This window comes from Nannospalax galili, unplaced genomic scaffold (genome assembly GCF_000622305.1).
Source record: "Nannospalax galili isolate Female #2095 unplaced genomic scaffold, S.galili_v1.0 scaffold302, whole genome shotgun sequence".
Taxonomy (NCBI): Eukaryota; Metazoa; Chordata; class Mammalia; order Rodentia; family Spalacidae; genus Nannospalax; species Nannospalax galili.
Genome location: NW_008350120.1, coordinates 5,665,365 through 5,674,749, shown reverse-complemented (window position 1 = coordinate 5,674,749; position 9,385 = coordinate 5,665,365). Strand labels below are relative to the sequence as shown.

Genomic DNA, 9,385 nt, shown 5'->3' with positions numbered 1-9,385 from the left:
AGCTTCAGGTTCTCTCCTTTGATTTTATATTGGAGTGGCCATACTGCTTTTGTCTTCAGGAGTTCCCACAGAGACCCAAGTCAGATGAGGCTCAGATGCTCTCAGGCTTTCTCCTAAGGTCTGTATCCCTCCAGGAAAGATTTTGTCCTCAGGAAGTTGGGGGTTGGACTGGACTGGGAGCCGGTCTCAGGAAAGGTGCTGGTCTAGGGCAGCTAATGGCTGTGCCACCCAGAGATGCAAAGGAAGATGGGGGCAGGAGGCGGCCCCAAGGGCCCCTGGGGACTGCACTGAGGAGCTGGGTTGGCCTGGATGCAAAGGATCAGGAAGAGGAAAGGTCATCCCCAGTGTCCAGGAAAGAGGCTGGTGGATTGTTCAGACCCGGGGAAGCAGAGAGAGGTGAGGGTGGGGCCAGGCCCAGAGCATCCCTGGGGACCTGGGAAGGAACTGTGTTGGTCTGGATGAAAAGGATCAGGAAGCAGTGGTGGTTCCCCAGGTGTCTGGGGGCACCAAGACAAGGAATGGGACAGGACTCAGGCTAGGAGGAGAGACCTGTGGGGGAGATGGGAGGGTGAGTGAGGCTGGGGGAATCAAGGCACGGAGCAATTGACTTACCCAGGAGTGAGAGGCCTGTGGGTTGGAGAGAGGCCTTGGTGTAGTTCAGGCCCAGGGAAGCAGAGGGAGGTGAGGGCGGGGCCATGCTCAGAAGCAGTGCTCTTGTGGACCCAAGAAGGAACTGAGCTGCTCTGGGTGCAAAGGATCAGGAAGCAGTGGTGGTTCCCCCGGTGTCTGGGGTGCCAAGACAAGGAATGGGACAGGACCCAGGCTAGGAGGAGAGACTGGCAGGGGAGATGAGAGGGTGAATGAGGCTGGAGGAGTCAAGACGTGGAGGGCCCGATTGACTTACCGAGGAGTTAGAGGCCTCCAGGTTGGAGCAAAATTATTTATTATTTAAATTTTATGTGTATAAATGTATTGTCTGCATGTGTGTAAGTGCACCTATGTCATGTAATGCTCATGGAGGTGAGAAGATTGTGTTGGATCCCCTGGATCTAGAGTTATGGACTTGTTAGCTGTCATGTGGGTGCTGTGAACTGAACCCGGGTCCTCTGCAAGTGCTTTTAAAGTCTGATCTCGCCAGCTCTATTTTTTATTTTATATGTATCAGTGTATTGACTGCATGTAGTAAGTACACCATGTGCATGCAATGCCTGCATAGGACAGAGAGGTCATTGGATCCCCTGGGACTGAAGTACAGGCAGTTTTTAGCTGCCATGGGGTCAGGAAACTTCACTGGGGTCCTCTTAACTGCTGAGCCACCTTTCTAACCCCCTTGTGTACTTTCTTGATGTTAGCCACTTTCACCTGGGTGAAAAATAATTCATTGTAGTTTTGATTGGCATTTCTCTTGGTCTCTCAGAATGTTGGAAACATTCTCATATATTTATTGGCTATTTGTATTTCTTTTGAGAACTTTCTGTTCAGTTAGTTCAGTTGCTCATTTGTTGATTGATCAACAAATGAGCAACTTTTGGTATTTAATGTTTTTGAGTTCTTTATTTATTGTAGCACTGGGATAGAACCCAGGGCCATGTGTTTTCTATGCAGGTTGCTCCCCCACTGTGTTTATCTCTAGCCCTGTCTTTTGAGTTCTTTCTATGTTGTAGACACTAATTGCCTCCTGGATGTATAGCTGGCAGAGATCCCTCCCCCCCCCCCCCCCATTTTGTAGACTCTCTCAGTGCTGTGGTTTCCTTTGCTGTGCCTTTTAATTTCATGCAATCCCATTTGCCAGTTCTTTTTTAAATCTTTTATTTTATGTGTATGAGTGTATTGCCTGCATGTATGTAAGAGCACTAATGTCATGCAATGCCTGTGGACAGAAGAGGGCGTTGGATCCCCTCGAACTGGAGTTACAGTTATTAGCTGCCATGTAGGTGCTGGAAACCAAACCTGGGTTCCCTGGAAGACCAGCCAGTGCGCTTAACTGCCAAGCCATCTTGCCAGCCTCCATTTGTCAGTTCCTGCTGTTACTTCCTGGACTCATTTTTTTATGGTCTTTTCCTTGTCTATATCTTGAAGTGTTGTCCAAGTTTTTTTTTTTTTTTACAATTTTCAGGTCTTACATTGGGATCTTTGATTTAGTTTGAATTGAATACTGTGCAGGTAAGAGATAGCAATCTAGTTTGATCCTTCTATGTGGATATCCAGTTTTTCAGCACCACTTGTCTTCTCCAGTGACGTCTTTGTGAAAAATCAGGAGGATTACTATGTTTATATCTGGGTCTTCTATTCTGTTCCATGGTTTAAGTGCCTGTGTTTAGTACCACCAGCACCAAACTGTTTTTGTTACTGTGACTCTATTATAATTTGAAATTGATTCTTGTTATACCTCTAGCATTTTTTTTTTTTTTGAGGGATCTCCCTGTAGTCACAGCTGGCCTGGATTCGCTATGGAGATTAGACTGGCCTCGAACTCACACAGATCCGTCTGCCTCTGCATTGCTGTTTTTAAAAAGATTTTATTTTGGCCTTCCTGTGTGCTGCTGTCCTGGGCATAGCTCTGGGGTTCATGGTGACAAGGTGGGGGCTGCTGGAGCAATGGGAGCTAGGGTGCAGACCCAGCTGCCCCTCTTGGAGCCAGGGTGGCTGCTGAGAGCACCTCACCACCATGCTGTGCCTCTGAAAGCCCGACTTGCTTTGTGGTCGGCTGCTGCACTATGTTCCCATTGACATCAGGCCTTTATCTCACAGGTAACCAACCCCTAGAAGGATGAGGGTGGATTGCTGGGTGCAGGAGAGAAAGGACTTGGCAAGTAGTAAGAAAGAAAATAACTAGGGAACCAAGATGGTGGTGGTGAAGCCCGGGCTACCATAGAAATGATGGTGGGGGGCATGGCTCTTGGCAAAACATGACCCCAGTGAGAAGATGTCTCATCATTGGCTCCCCCTGGCCAAGGAAGATGTGAAAACAGCGGACACCGAGGAGCTGACTGGATCCTTGTCTATGGAGAAGAGGACAGTCATCCAGCCGTCGACTTGAGTAAAGGAAAGGGTAGTTTTCTCCAGTACTGCTCTCCCTCTAGGGAGAAGTTCAAGCCAGCAAGTAACTGTTGCCTATGTTTGCTGCTAGGAAGCCAAGATGTTCTTCCCTGTAGCCCCAGCTACAGTTGTCCCGGAACTCACTATGTAGACCAGGCTGGCCTTGAACTCAACAGAGATCCGCCTCCGCCTCCCAAGTGCTGGGATCAAAGGAGTGCGCCACCACACCCGTCTCAAGATGTTCTTTTTCTTAAACACAAGTATAGTCATTTGGACAGAGTGATGGAGACAGGAAAATTGTAGGAACCAGTGTAATTAAAATTATAGCCCCTCCTGTGAGCCTGGAACTGTGGTCCCCTTCTATGAGCTTGGAGCTGTGGTCCCCTACTATGAGCCTGGAGGTATGGTCCCATTCTATGAGCCTGAAGCAGTGATTCTCTCCTGTGAACCTGGAGCTGTGGTTCCCTCCTGTGAGCTAGTGATTGCTCCCGTGAGCCTGGAGTGATTGTTCCCTCCTGTGAGCCTGGAGCTATGGTCCCCATCCCTGAGTCCTGGTTCTACATTCCTCTGAGGTTAGGCTGATGGTGGAGCAGATTAGAGGATAGGGGCCTTCCTGATGTTGAGCAGTGGTTTTGGCCTTCTCTGAGTGGCTGCATTTCCCTGGGACCCTCCCCTGAGGTCGCAGGTTGTGCACAGCAGTGGTTTTACCTCTGTGTTGGGCTTATCCTGAGGACGGGGGAGGGTTTGTCATTTGCAGATTCTAGTCTTGGGAGGACTGATTCTCTAGACTGGACCTCCCACTTCTCTTGATGGCCATTTGAGGTCCTGGGCACTGCCTTGACATTGGACCTTTCCCATTCTCAGGCACTAAAACGTTTTCCATTGTCTTTCTCTTACTCTTCTACTGCCCCAGTGTACCTTCACCTGTGCCCTACAAAAAAATCAATGATGCCTAATTGAATGTCTGGAGATAAAAATTGCAGGCTGGGAAGTTAAAAAAAATTTAAAAAGTACTTTAATAACTAAACTGATATAACTCTCAAAATAAAAATATGTAATTGTATTTTAGAATATAAATTTGCAATTCTATATATCATAATTTTGGAGTAGTATTTACTGACAAAACTATACTATCAGACTTCAACAATACTGTGGAATTTCTCATTAAAAATAAGAATTTATAGTGTGAAAAATACTTTATTTTAAAATATTTTATGTGTGTTTCTGTATGTATATGTGTGTGTGTGGGTACCCACTAAGACCAGAAGAGGGCACTGGGTCTGCTGGAGCTGGAGTTACAGGCAGTTGTGAGCCACGCAAGGGGACTGCTGGGAACCAAATTCTGGTCTTCTACAGAGCAGTAGGTGATGTTAACTGCTGAGCCGTCACTCCAATCCCTTGTTCTTTTTATTCAGGATTGCTTTAAATCTATAGTTCACTTTTAGTAATATAGCCATTTTCACAATATTAAATCTTCTTATTTATAAACATGGGCGGTCTGTCCATTTTCTGGTACCATCTTCAGTTTTTTTTTTGTTTTTTTTTTTTCTGGCAGTCTTTAAAGTTTTCATTGTAGAGGTTTTTCTATAGACTCTTTGGTTAGGTTTTGGGGAGACTATTGTGAATATTCTAATTTCTTCCTCAGAAATATTCTTTATTGGTGTGTATTATCTACACATATGGATGACTTGACTTCTTCCTCTTACATGTGTCTCTGTGATGTATTTATCATGGTTGGTTGCTGCTGTAAGCACAATGGATAAGGGTGTGAGAGTGGGTGTCCCTGTTTTGGTCCTGACTTCAGTGGAAATGTTTTCAAAAGTTTCCCCCATTTCATGAGATGCTGGCTTGCCAAATGTTGTCCTTATTGTGTTAAACATGTTCCCGTGTTTCTAGTTTCTTCAAACTTTTATCACAAAGGAATATTGAACTTCCTCACAGGCCTTTTCTGCAGCTGCTAAGGCGATCATGTGATTTCTGCCTTTGATTCTGTTTCTATGCAGCACTAGATCTTTTGGTTTGTGTATGTTGAACCATCTTTGACTCCCTGGAATGAAATCAACTTGATCATGATATGTGATCTTTTCATTGTGTTGTTGAATTCCGTTTGCAAGTATTCCATCAACAGTCTTTGTATGTTCTTCAGGAAAGTTCTTTTTTTATGTTGTGTCCTTATCTGGTTTTGATATCAGGAGAATATTAACTTTGTAGAATGCATTTTTTAATATTTATTCTCTTTCATGGAATAGTTTGAGGAGGATTGACATTCTTTGTTAAATGTCTGGTAGAATTCAACAGTGACTCTGTTAGGGCCTGGCCTTCTCTTTGCTGGGAGAGTATTTCACTCATGTTGCTTGTTAACAGATTTGGTCAAGTTGTTTGTATACCCTCATGGAACTGGGGAGATGGCTTAGTGGTTAAGAGCATAGCTGGTCTTGCAGAGGACCCAGGTTTGATACCCAGCACTCACATGGCAGCTAACAACTGTCTGTAACTCCAATTCCTCTTCTGACCTCTGTGAGCATTTTACAACATGGGTGCACCTACCTACCTACATGCAAGCAATACACTCATACACATAAAATAAAAAATAATAAATATTTTGTTGTTTATATATTCTTGATTTAATTTTGGTAGGCTATATATATATGAATTTATTAATTTCTTCTTAGTTTTTCAGTTTATTAGAGTATGTTTTCAAAATACTGTGTAACAACCCTCTGGATTTGGGTTTGTGAGATGGCACAGTGTATAAAGGCACTTGTTGCCAAGCCTTATGACCTGAGTTTGATCCCCAGGACTCACGTGGTGGAAGGAAAGAACCGACTTCTGAAAGCTGTCCTCTGACCTCCACAAGCCCCCTGTGGCATGTGTGTACCCCTGCAATAAATAACAAAAATGTAATAAAGATTTAAAAAATTCTCTGGATTTCATTGGTGTCTGTGGTAATATCCCCCTTTCACCTCTAATTTTACTAATTTCCGTTTTCTTTGTATTTCTTCTGATGATTTTGGCTAGGGGGTTTGTCAATCTTACTCATCTTTTTAAAAAATTTATTTTTATTTAAAACTTTCTTTTTTTGGAGACAGAGTGTCCCTGTAGCCCCAGCTGACCTGGAACTCACTCTAGACCATGCTGGCCTCAATCTCAGAGATCCACCAACTGTTGGGGTTAAAGGTGTACACCACCATGCTTGGCTCTTTTCAGTCTTTGTAAAGAACCAGCTCTGTTGTTTCATTGATACTTTGTGGTCTTCTTTTAGTTTCTAGTTCATTAATTTCTACTCTCACATTTCTTTCTTTCTACTACTGTTGTGTTTTAGTTGATCTTTTTTAATTGGATTCTCTCTGATTTTTTTATATAAGTACTCAGAGCTATAAATTTCTTTTTTAGAAATACATTGGCTATATTGCAAAGACTTCGTTAAGTTGTGTCTTCGTTTTCATTTGGTTCTGAGAATTCCTTCCCTGATTTTTTCAACCACATTTAAGAGTGTGTTATATGAGCTCCATGTGCTTGTATAGTTCTAGCCTTTCTCCTGACACTGATTTCTATTTTTTTTTTCCCTGAGACAGGGCCCCTCTGTAGCCCTAGCTGGCCTGGAGCTTACCATGTAGACCTACCTGGCTGGCCTGGATCCCACAGAGATCTGCTTGCCTCTGCTGGGATGAAAGGCATGCACCACCACACCCAGCTTTGATTTCTGGTTTTATTTCATTATGATCTGATAAGATGTGATAAATTGTTTGATTTTAAAAAAATATTAGCTGAGACTTTATGATCTAAAAAGTGATCCATTTTGGAGAAAGTTCAATGAGTTGTTGAGAAAAATGTGTATTCTGTAGCTGTTGGATGTTCTATTACTGACCAAGGTATAGAAGTCAACTGCTACTGCTGCATCTGGACCCCCTATTGAGGAGCATTGCTGTTCTTCTTTAAAGGTCTTTTATAAAACATTGGATGGAGCTGGGGGGATGGCTCAGTTTGTAAGAATGCTTTCCGTGGAAGCATAAGGACCTAAATTTGAATCCCTACTGTTCACATAAAAAGCTGGGCATGGCTGCCTGTGTCTGTAACTCTAGCATTGAGGGACAGAGACAGTGGATTCTGGGTACTCTATGGCCAGCCAGCCTAGCTGAAATGGCAAGTGTCTGGCTGAATGAAAGCACATGTTTCAAGGCAATAATTTGGATAAAAATAGAGGAAGACACCTGACATCCACCCTTGGCCTGCACATGGCACACACACATGCACGCACGCACACACGCGTGCGCACAACATTGGGTACACTGCATTCATGCATATGTACATTTCTATCATCATTTCTTCTTTTCCTCCTCCTCCTTTTGTTCTTGTTTTTAGGGACAGAGTCTCTCTAGCCCTGGCTGACCTGGAACTGGCTATGTAGTCCAGGCTGGCCTTAAACTCACAGAGATTAGCCTGCCTCTGTCTCCTGAATGCTGGGATTAAAGGTGTGCACCTCCATGCCCAACCATATATCTTCTTTTAAAAAATTATTTATTCATATATAATTTATAGTATAACTACATATAATATATAATAAATTATATATAGTTTATATGTAATTTAATAAATATAAGCCAAGTGTTAACTTTAAAAATATTTTTATTTTATGTGTATGAGTGTATTGCCTGCATGTAAGTATGTGCACCTATGTCATACAGTTCGTGCAGTGCTCTGAAGAGGATGTTGGGTCCCCTGGAACTGGAGTTACAGATGGTTGTTAGCCATGTGAGTGCTGGGAATTGAACCTGGGCCCTCTGGAAGAACAGCAAGTGCTCTTAACTGCTGAGTCATCTCTCCAGTCCCCATTATATTTTCTTGATGGTTCATTTGATGGCTAATTTTATTTTGAAGTCTGCTTTTTGAGGTATGCGTATAGTTATATTGCTTTTCATCTTTTTTGCTCTCGCTCCGTGTCTGTCTTTGCCAATGTGAGGGCTTCCCTCCCTCCTTCTCTCCCCTCCTTCTTGCCTCCCCTCCCTCTGGCCTTCCCTCCTTCCCTCCCTCACTCCTTCCTGCCCTCCCTCTGGTCCACCCTCCCTCCTTCCTTCCTTTCCCACTTAGACCGAATCCTCTCCCTCTACTCTCCCAAAGGAGAGAAGAACCATCATCAATGACCGATGGCAGTTGCAGCAAAGCAACACCAAGAGCCAGCTTCACGCTCAGGACAGAATGCTACGGCTCCTCCTCGTGGTTTCTGGTACTCCACACAGTCAGAGAAACATCTCCAGTGATGAACTGCACAAATGATCCCTGAAAGTATAGTCTTGAGATATGTTTCTTGCAGACAAAAAATCTGAATCTTGTTTTTTTTTTTTTAATACAAGCAGCTGGTCTATATCTTTTAATTGCAGAATTTGTTTGCATTAGATGCAAACAATATTAGATATTAGATGATTCCTGTAACTTGTTGGTTTTCCTGGTTAGTTCTTTTCTTTTTCTCATCTTTTCCTGTTCAGGTTGGTGCTGAGCCCTGACAGGTCAAGTATCATATGTCCCATAGGACTACATTCACTTTAGAACCTTCCATCTTTAGTGATCCAGTAGCTGCTGTGGCACACTTACTTAGCTTTGCAGCCTATGGTCAAGCAGGTTTTCCTCCAGACCCCTCTGCTCGTATTCCCCGGTGTCTTTTGAGTACACTGGGTAGTGTGGGAATCAAACAGAAGTACTGCATGACCATTCTCAGGGCATTAGTATCCTGCTCAGCATTAAACACCCTGAAGAAGGCAGGATTCTGCTGGTTCTTCCCAGCAGCATAAAACTATAGGACAGACACAGCATCAGGGGCTGAGCCGCCCTCTGCCCATGGTCCTGGAGGGATGGGTCTCTGCAGTTACGCTAAGGTGTGTGTTCAGTCCACCCCCTCCTCTACAACTGCCTTCTGTGGCTGTTTCCCATGTGGGACTGGGGGAGGGGGGCTGACCATGTCCCTAGATGCCCTCATTTGATATTGTTCCATTTTCTTATTCTGTCAGGGGAGCCTCATCTTAAACAATAGGCTTCTCCTGAAAATGGAATCTGGTTGTAAGCCTGCCAAGATATGGGGAGTCACAAAATGGATCTCTCATGTTCACCCATCATGCAGGAGTCAATCTCATAGCAAGTCACCTGCTAGATGTGAAGGTTTTGAGAGCTGTGGGCTCATCCTGTCTGGGATGCCCATCTCTCCTCACCAGGTCTGCCTGGCTTATCTTTTGCTGTTGCTTCTGTTGCTCCTCCTCCGGCCAGCAGCAAACTGGGGCTGAGCCACATGCTTCTGGCCTCTCTTCTCTGAGTAGCTGTGTCTTGTGCCTTTCAGCTGACCTGTCACCACTTTGTG

General features: G+C 44.1%; 1 protein-coding gene and 1 non-coding gene across 6 annotated transcripts in view; one reads left to right on the top strand and one right to left on the bottom strand.

Moving 5' to 3' along the window:
* The window catches only part of Lmbr1 (limb development membrane protein 1), a 180,690-nt gene that overhangs the window by 11,333 nt on the left and 159,972 nt on the right, over window positions 1-9,385 (top strand). The gene's annotated exons all lie outside the window — the stretch shown is intronic.
* On the bottom strand, window positions 8,119-8,332 carry LOC115072735. The gene has a single exon (XR_003851759.1). It is a non-coding gene; the product is annotated as a small nucleolar RNA U3 (small nucleolar RNA).